The following is a 9,440-nucleotide window of genomic DNA, read 5'->3' on the forward strand; positions in this document are numbered from 1 at the left end:
TGGGCCCCGACCCCGCTCCTGGGCCCCGGCCCCGCTCCTGGGCCCTGATCCCTCTCCTGAGCCCCGACCTCATTCCTCCCGACCCCGCTCCTGGAACCTGATCCCGCTCCTGGGCCCCGACCTCATTCCTCCCGACCCCGCTCCTGGGCCCTGACCCCGCTCCTGGACCCTGATCCCGCTCCTGGGCCCCGACCTCATTCCTCCCGACCCCGCTCCTGGGCCCTGACCCCGCTCCCGGGCCCTGACCCCGCACCTGGGCCCCGACCTCATCCCTCCCGACCCCACTCCTGGACCCTGATCCCGCTCCCGGGCCCTGACCCCGCACCTGGGCCCCGACCTCATCCCTCCCGACCCCACTCCTGGACCCTGATCCCGCTCCTGGGCCCTGACCCCGCACCTGGGCCCCGACCTCATTCCTCCCGACCCCGCACCTGGGCCCCGACCTCATCCCTCCCGACCCCGCTCCAGGACCCTGATCCCGCTCCTGGGCCTTGGCCCCGCTCCTGGGCCCCGACCTCATTCCTCCCGACCCCGCTCCTGGACCCTGATCCCGCTCCTGGGCCCCGACCTCATTCCTCCCGACCCCGCTCCTGGGCCCTGACCCCGCTCCTGGGCCCTGACCCCGCATCTAGGCCTTGACCCCGCTCCTGGGCCCCGACCTCATTCCTCACGACCCCGCTCCTGGACCCTGACCCCGCACCTGGGCCCCGACCTCATCCCTCCCGACCCCGCTGCTGGACCCTGAACCCGCTCCTGGGCCCTGACCCCGCTCCTGGTCCCTGATCCCGCTCCTGGGCCCTGACCCCGCACCTGGGCCCCGACCTCATCCCTCCCGACCTCGCTCCTGGACCCTGATCCCGCTCCTGGGCCCTGACCCCGCACCTGGGCCCCGACCTCATCCCTCCCGACCCTGCTCCTGGGCCTTGACCCCACTCCTGGGCCTTGACCCCGCTCCTGGGTCCTGACCCCGCACCTGGGACCCGACCTCATCCCTCCAGACCCCGCTCCTGGGCCCTGATCCCGCTCCTGGGCCCCGACCCCGCTCCTGGGCCTTGATCCCGCTCCTGGGCCCTGACCCCGCACCTGGGCCCCGACCTCATCCCTCCCGACCCCGCTCCTGGGCCTTGACCCCGCTCCTGGGCCCTGACCCCGCACCTGGGCCCCGACCTCATCCCTCCCGACCCCGCTCCTGGGCCTTGACCCCGCTCCTGGGCCCTGACCCCGCACCTGGGCCCCGACCTCATCTCTCCCGACCCCGCTCCTGGACCCTGACCCCGCACCTGGGCCCCGACCCCACTCCTGGGCCTTGACCCCGCTCCTGGGCCCCTACCTCATTCCTCCCGACCCCGCTCCTGGGCCCTGACCCCGCTCCTGGGCCCTGACCCCGCACCTGGGCCTTGACCCCGCTCGTGGGACCCGACCTCATTCCTCCCGACCCCGCTCCTGGGCCCTGACCCCGCTCCTGGGCCCTGACCCCACACCTGGGCCTTGACCCCGCTCCTGGGCCCCGACCTCATTCCTCCCGACCCCGCTCCTGGATCCTGATCCCGGCTCCTGGGACTTGACCCTGCTCCTGGGCCCCGACCTCATTCCTCCTGACCCCGCTCCTGGGCCTTGACCCCGCTCGTGGGACCCGACCTCATTCCTCCCGACCCCGCTCCTGGGCCCTGACCCCGCTCCTGGGCCCTGACCCCACACCTGGGCCTTGACCCCGCTCCTGGGCCCCGACCTCATTCCTCCCGACCCCGCTCCTGGATCCTGATCCCGGCTCCTGGGACTTGACCCTGCTCCTGGGCCCCGACCTCATTCCTCCTGACCCCGCTCCTGGGCCTTGACCCCGCTCCTGGGCCCTGACCCCACACCTGGGCCTTGACCCCGCTCCTGGGCCCCGACCTCATTCCTCCCGACCCCGCTCCTGGATCCTGATCCCGGCTCCTGGGACTTGACCCTGCTCCTGGGCCCCGACCTCATTCCTCCTGACCCCGCTCCTGGGCCTTGACCCCGCTCCTGGGCCCTGACCCCGCATCTGGGCCTTGACCCCGCTCCTGGGCCCCGACCTCATTCCTCCCGACCCCGCTCCTGGGCCCTGACCCCGCACCTGGGCCTTGACCCCGCTCCTGAGCCCCGACCTCATTCCTCCCGACCCCGCTCCTGGTCCCCGACCTCATTCCTCCCGACCCCGCTCCTGGACCCTGACCCCGCTCCTGGGCCCCGACCTCATCCCTCCCGACCCCACTCCTGGGCCCTGACCCCGCACCTGGGCCCCGACCTCATCCCTCCCGACCCCGCTCCTGGGCCCCGACCTCATTCCTCCCGACCCCGCTCCTGGGTCCCGACCTCATTCCTCCTGACCCCGCTCCTGGGCCCTGACCACCGCACCTGGGCCCCGACCTCATCCCTCCCGACCCCGCACCTGGGCCCCGACCTCATTCCTCCTGACCCCGCTCCTGGACCCTGATCCCGCTCCTGGGCCCCGACCCCACTCCTGGGCCCCGACCTCATTCGTCCCGACCCCGCTCCTGGGCCTTGATCCCGCTCTTGGGCCCCGACCTCATCCCTCCCGACCCCGCACCTTGGCCCTGACCCCGCTCCTGGGCCCCGACCTCATTCCTCCCGACCCCGCTCCTGGACCCTGATCCCGCTCCTGGGCCCCGACCTCATTCTTCCCGACCCCGCTCCTGGGCCCTGACCCCGCTCCTGGGCCCTGACCCCGCATCTAGGCCTTGACCCCGCTCCTGGGCCCCGACCTCATTCCTCACGACCCCGCTCCTGGACCCTGACCCCGCACCTGGGCCCCGACCTCATCCCTCCCGACCCCGCTGCTGGACCCTGATCCCGCACCTGGGCCCTGACCCCGCACCTGGGCCCCGACCTCATCCCTCCCGACCCCGCTCCTGGACCCTGATCCCGCTCCTGGGCCCTGACCCCGCACCTGGGCCCCGACCTCATCCCTCCCGACCCCGCTCCTGGACCCTGAACCCGCTCCTGGGCCCTGACCCTGCTCCTGGTCCCTGATCCCGCTCCTGGGCCCTGACCCCGCACCTGGGCCCCGACCTCATCCCTCCCGACCCCGCTCCTGGACCCTGATCCCGCTCCTGGGCCCTGACCCCGCACCTGGGCCCCGACCTCATCCCTCCCGACCCTGCTCCTGGGCCTTGACCCCACTCCTGGGCCTTGACCCCGCTCCTGGGTCCTGACCCCGCACCTGGGCCCCGACCTCATCCCTCCAGACCCCGCTCCTGGGCCCTGATCCCGCTCCTGGGCCCCGACCCCGCTCCTGGGCGTTGATCCCGCTCCTGGGCCCTGACCCCGCACCTGGGCCCCGACCTCATCCCTCCCGACCCCGCTCCTGGGCCTTGACCCCGCTCCTGGGCCCTGACCCCGCACCTGGGCCCCGACCTCATCCCTCCCGACCCCGCTCCTGGGCCTTGACCCCGCTCCTGGGCCCCGACCCCGCTCCTGGGCCTTGATCCCGCTCCTGGGCCCTGACCCCGCTCCTGGGCCCTGACCCCGCACCTGGGCCTTGACCCTGCTCCTGGGCCCCGACCTCATTCCTCCTGACCCCACTCCTGGACCCTGATCCCGCTCCTGGGCCCCGACCTCATTCCTCCCGACCCCGCTCCTGGAACCTGACCCCGCTCCTGGACCCTGATCCCGCTCCTGGGCCCCGACCTCATTCCTCCCGACCCCGCTCCTGGGCCCTGACCCCGCACCTGGACCCTGACCCCGCATCTAGGCCTTGACCCCGCTCCTGGGCCCCGACCTCATTCCTCCCGACCCCGCTCCTGGACCCTGATCCCACTCCTGGGCCCTGACCCCGCACCTGGGCCCCGACCTCATCCCTCCCGACCCCGCTCCTGGGCCTTGACCCCGCACCTGGGCCCTGACCCCGCACCTGGGCTCCGACCTCATCCCTCCCGACCCTGCTCTTGGGCCTTGACCCCACTCCTGGGCCTTGACCCCGCTCCTGGGCCCTGACCCCGCACCTGGGCCCCGACCTCATCCCTCCCGACCCCGCTCCTGGGCCCCGACCCCGCTCCTGGGCCCCGACCCCGCACCTGGGCCCCGGCCCCGCTCCTGGGCCCTGATCCCTCTCCTGAGCCCCGACCTCATTCCTCCCGACCCCGCTCCTGGGCCTTGATCCCGCTCCTGGGCCCTGACCCCGCACCTGGGCCCCGACCTCATCCCTCCCGACCCCGCCCCTGGGCCTTGACCCCGCTCCTGGGCCCTGACCCCGCTCCTGGGCTCCGACCTCATCCCTCCCGACCTCGCTCCTGGGCCTTGATCCCGCTCCTGGGCCCTGACCCCGCTCCTGGGCTCCGACCTCATCCCTCCCGACCCCGCTCCTGGGCCCTGACCCCGCTCCTGGACCGTGATCCCGCTCCTGGGCCCCGACCCCGCTCCTGGGCCCTGACCTCATTCCTCCCGAACCCGCTCCTGGACCCTGATCCCGCTCCTGGGCCCCGACCTCATTCCTCCCGACCCCGCTCCTGGGTCCCGACCTCATTCGTCCCGACCCCACTCCTGGACCCTGATCCCGCTCCTGGGCCCCGACCCCGCTCCTGGGCCTTGACCCCGCTCCTGGGCCCTGACCCCGCTCCTGGGCTCCGACCTCATCCCTCCCGACCCCGCTCCTGGGCCCTGACCCCGCTCCTGGACCCTGATCCCGCTCCTGGGCCCCGACCCCGCTCCTGGGCCCTGACCCCGCTCCTGGACCCTGATCCCGCTCCTGGACCCAGATCCCGCTCCCGGGCCCTGACCTCGCTCCTGGGCCCCGATCTCGCTCCTCCCGACCCTGCTCCTGGAACCTGATCCCGCTCCTGGACCCAGATCCCATTCCTGGGCCCCGATCTCGCTCCTCCCGACCCTGCTCCTGGATCCTGATCCCGCTCCTGGACCCAGATCCCGCTCCTGGGCCCTGACCTCGCTCCTGGGCCCCGATCTCGCTCCTCCCGACCCTGCTCCTGGGCCCTGACCTCGCTCCTGGGCCCCGATCTCGCTCCTCCCGACCCTGCTCCTGGGCCCTGACCTCGCTCCTGGGCCCCGATCTCGCTCCTCCCGACCCTGCTCCTGGGCCCTGACCCTGCTCCTGGGCCCTGACCCTGCTCCTGGGCCCTGACCCTGCTCCTGGGCCCTCACCCTGCTCCTGGGCCCCGACCTCGCTCCTCGCCGAATGGCCTACTCCTGCACCCATTTTCTATGTTTCTATTTTTATTAATTAAGAGCATAAGAACATCAGAAATAGGAGCAGGAGTCGGCCATTCGGCCCCTCGAGCCTGCTCCACCATTCAATAAGATCATGGCTGATCCGATCATGGACTCAGCTCCACTTCCCCGCCCGCTCCCCATAACCCTTCACTCCCTTATCATTCAGAAATCTGTCTATCTCCACCTTAAATATATTCAATGACCCAGCCTCCACAGCTCTCTGGGGCAGAGAGTTCCACAGATTGTGCCGTGTTTTGGTGTTTTGGGGGTATTCTCATTGTTAGTAACGGGAGTCGGTACAAAGGGAGCTCCCATTATTATCAATGAGAATACGAGTTTGTGATTGGTGTTCCTGACCCATGTGATTGCAACATAGACACCGTACGGGGAAGACAGATCCCTGCGCGCTGCCCAGCGAATGGAGGTCTACGACCAGAATCCTGCCGGTCTCCGGCTCCAACGGGTGGTTTTGTAGATTTTTTCTGGGTCAGAGGCGTTCGTATGAAGGAAGCCCCCTCCCCGCCAATGTGTTCAGCATCTTGCTGTGGGACCTTGAACCCATGACCTCCTGACTCACAGCTGAGAGTGCTAACCCAGTGAGCCAAACTGACAGATGGTTAGTATATTATAATAACATAACTGGTTAGGGAATAACTATTTTTTATGGGGTATATAACGTGTCTTTCACCCTGATGCAGACTTTTTGTGACATTTACACTACACTGCGCGACAGTTCTGTGAGGGGTTCGAGGAAACGCAGAGGTTGAACGAGTAGCGAAACACTCCAAAATGTGATGAAATCAGCCACAGAAAATTAATTTTGGTGTTTGCTAATAACCCAGAGCACGAGAGGAAAACAACGCTCCGCAGCTGATGGCGAAAGACCCAAGCACCGTGTCACCTGCATCCTGTGTCCATGGTACCGAGCACAGCTGCTGTCCCAGGCTAATGGAGGCAGGACCCAGCGCTGAGAATCATAAGAACATAAGAACAAAAGAATTAGGAACAGGAGTAGGCCATCTAGCCCCTCGAGCCTGCTCCGCCATTCAACAAGATCATGGCTGATCTGGCCGTGGACTCAGCTCCACTTACCCGCCCGCTCCCCGTAACCCTTAATTCCCTTATTGGCTAAAAATCTATCGATCTGTGACTTGAATACATTCAATGAGCTAGCCTCAACTGCTTCCTTGGGCAGAGAATTCCACAGATTCACAACCCTCTGGGAGAAGAAATTCCTTCTCAACTTGGTTTTAAATTGGCTCCCCCGTATTTGAGGCTGTGCCCCCTAGTTCTAGTCTCCCCGACCAGTGGAAACAACCTCTCTGCCTCTATCTTGTCTATCCCTTTCATGATTTTAAATGTTTCTATAAGATCACCCCTCATCCTTCGGAACTCCAATGAGTAAAGACCCAGTCTACTCAATCTATCATCATAAGGTAACCCCCTCATCTCCGGAATCAACCTAGTGAATCGTCTCTGTACCCCCTCCAAAGCTAGTATATCCTTCCTTAAGTAAGGTGACCAAAACTGCACGCAGTACTCCAGGTGCGGCCTCACCAATACCCTGTACAGTTGCAGCAGGACCTCCCTGCTTTTGTACTCCATCCCTCTCGCAATGAAGGCCAACATTCCATTCGCCTTCCTGATTACCTGCTGCACCTGCAAACTAACTTTTTGGGATTCATGCACAAGGACCCCCAGGTCCCTCTGCACCGCAGCATGTTGTAATTTCTCCCCATTCAAATAATATTCCCTTTTACTGTTTTTTTTTCCAAGGTGGATGACCTCACACTTTCCGACATTGTATTCCATCTGCCAAACCTTAGCCCATTCGCTTAACCTATCTAAATCTCTTTGCAGCCTCTCTGTGTCCTCTACACAACCCGCTTTCCCACTAATCTTAGTGTCATCTGCAAATTTTGTTACACTACACTCTGTCCCCTCTTCCAGGTCATCTATGTATATTGTAAACAGTTGTGGTCCCAGCACCGATCCCTGTGGCACACCACTAACCACCGATTTCCAACCCGAAAAGGACCCATTTATCCCGACTCTCTGCTTTCTGTTCGCCAGCCAATTCTCTATCCATGCTAATACATTTCCTCTGACTCCGCATACCTTTATCTTCTGCAGTAACCTTTTGTGTGGCACCTTATCGAATGCCTTTTGGAAACCTAAATACACCACATCCATCGGTACACCTCTATCCACCATGCTCGTTATATCCTCAAAGAATTCCAGTAAATTAGTTAAACATGATTTCCCCTTCATGAATCCATGTTGCGTCTGCTTGATTGCACTATTCCTATCTAGATGTCCCACTATTTCTTCCTTAATGATAGTTTCAAGCATTTTCCCCACTACAGATGTTAAACTAACCGGCCTATAGTTACCTGCCTTTTGTCTACCCCCTTTTTTAAACAGAGGCGTTACATTAGCTGCTTTCCAATCCGCTGGTACCTCCCCAGAGTCCAGAGAATTTTGGTAGATTATAACGAATGCATCTGCTATAACTTCCACCATCTCTTTTAATACCCTGGGATGCATTTCATCGGGACCAGGGGACTTGTCTACCTTGAGTCCCATTAGCCTGTCCAGCACTACCCCCCTAGTGATAGTGATTGTCTCAAGGTCCTCCCTTCCCACATTCCTGTGACCAGCAATTTTTGGCATGGTTTTTGTGTCTTCCACTGTGAAGACCGAAGCAAAATAATTGTTTAAGGTCTCAGCCATTTCCACATTCCCCATTATTAAATCCCCCTTCTCATCTTCTAAGGGACCGACATTTACTTTAGTCACTCTTTTCCGTTTTATATAAAGGTCCCGCACACATAGTCATCAGGGACACCGGAAGCGTCCCTGACTTCCCACATCGTACAGGAGGAGCATAACACGTGTCCGAGCTGTCCTGCAATAACTTAACCCTTAGATACACTTAAATTGGCAACAACTACGCTAAATGTTACTTACTGATATCGAAAAGAAAACGAGAAACTACTCACCAATCACCAGCCAATCACTTAACCCCTTGCCGCTGGGCCTTTATAGGCTGCTCCCGAACTCCCGCACCGCCTCCCACTGCCGCTGGGCCTTTATAGGCTGCTCCCGAACTCCCGCACCACCTCCCACTGCCGCTGGGCCTTTATAGGCTGCTCCCGAACTCCCGCACCGCCTCCCACTGCCGCTGGGCCTTTATAGGCTGCTCCCGAACTCCCGCACAGCCTCCCACTGTCGCTGGGCCTTTATAGGCTGCTCCCGAACTCCCGCACCGCCTCCCACTGCCGCTGGGCCTTTATAGGCTGCTCCCGAACTCCCGCACCACCTCCCACTGTCGCTGGGCCTTTATAGGCTGCTCCCGAACTCCCGCACCGGCTCCCACTGCCGCTGGGCCTTTATAGGCTGCTCCCGAACTCCCGCACCGCCTCCCACTGCCGCTGGGCCTTTATAGGCTGCTCCCGAACTCCCGCACCGCCTCCCACTGCCGCTGGGCCTTTATAGGCTGCTCCCGAACTCCTGCACCGCCTCCCACTGCCGCTGGGCCTTTATAGGCTGCTCCCGAACTCCCGCACCGCCTCCCACTGCCGCTGGGCCTTTATAGGCTGCTCCCGAACTCCAGCCTCTCCTCTGCCGCACTCCAAGACGGAAGTGGAGCGCTAAATCGAGTGTTACCACTTCTCTTAGGGCGTTGAAGTGTGTTGAGAGGGGCGGTGGCGGCAGAACGCTGAAGAATGTGCAGTGCAGAGCTGCCAGCATCAGAGACTCCTTCCCGAGCTGACAGCGAAGGGCCAATGATGGGTTGAAACATTCTGTAGTCAGTTCTGCAGGGCCAGCAGACCTGCGTGACTTCAATTACAGCCCCAATCACTCTCAGAGAGCGGAGGGCTGAGGCATTGTGCAGCAATGAGCCGCCAGAAACATTCAGCAGTCACCAGACCGGTGCGAAGAATAAAGTTGGCCCTACCTGACCATCATTGCCTTTAATTATCGCTCCCACAAGCGGCCAGCCGACTACGCCTCCTGTTGCTGCCAATGTTGACGCCTGGTGATGCAGCAGGGGGAGGGAGCGAATATTGCATTTCGGCGGTAACGGGCCGCTGCGCACTGGATGATGTCACGATCTACAGGGCGCAAGGGAGCGAGCCGGTAAGTGTAAGCATCAGCAGAAAACCCCCAGGGAAGTTGGCGGGGTTGGTGAATTCACCGCGCCTGATCGGTATCCTCTTATCGACCTT

This window comes from Pristiophorus japonicus, chromosome 3, assembly GCF_044704955.1.
Source record: "Pristiophorus japonicus isolate sPriJap1 chromosome 3, sPriJap1.hap1, whole genome shotgun sequence".
Lineage (NCBI taxonomy): Eukaryota > Metazoa > Chordata > Chondrichthyes > Pristiophoridae > Pristiophorus > Pristiophorus japonicus.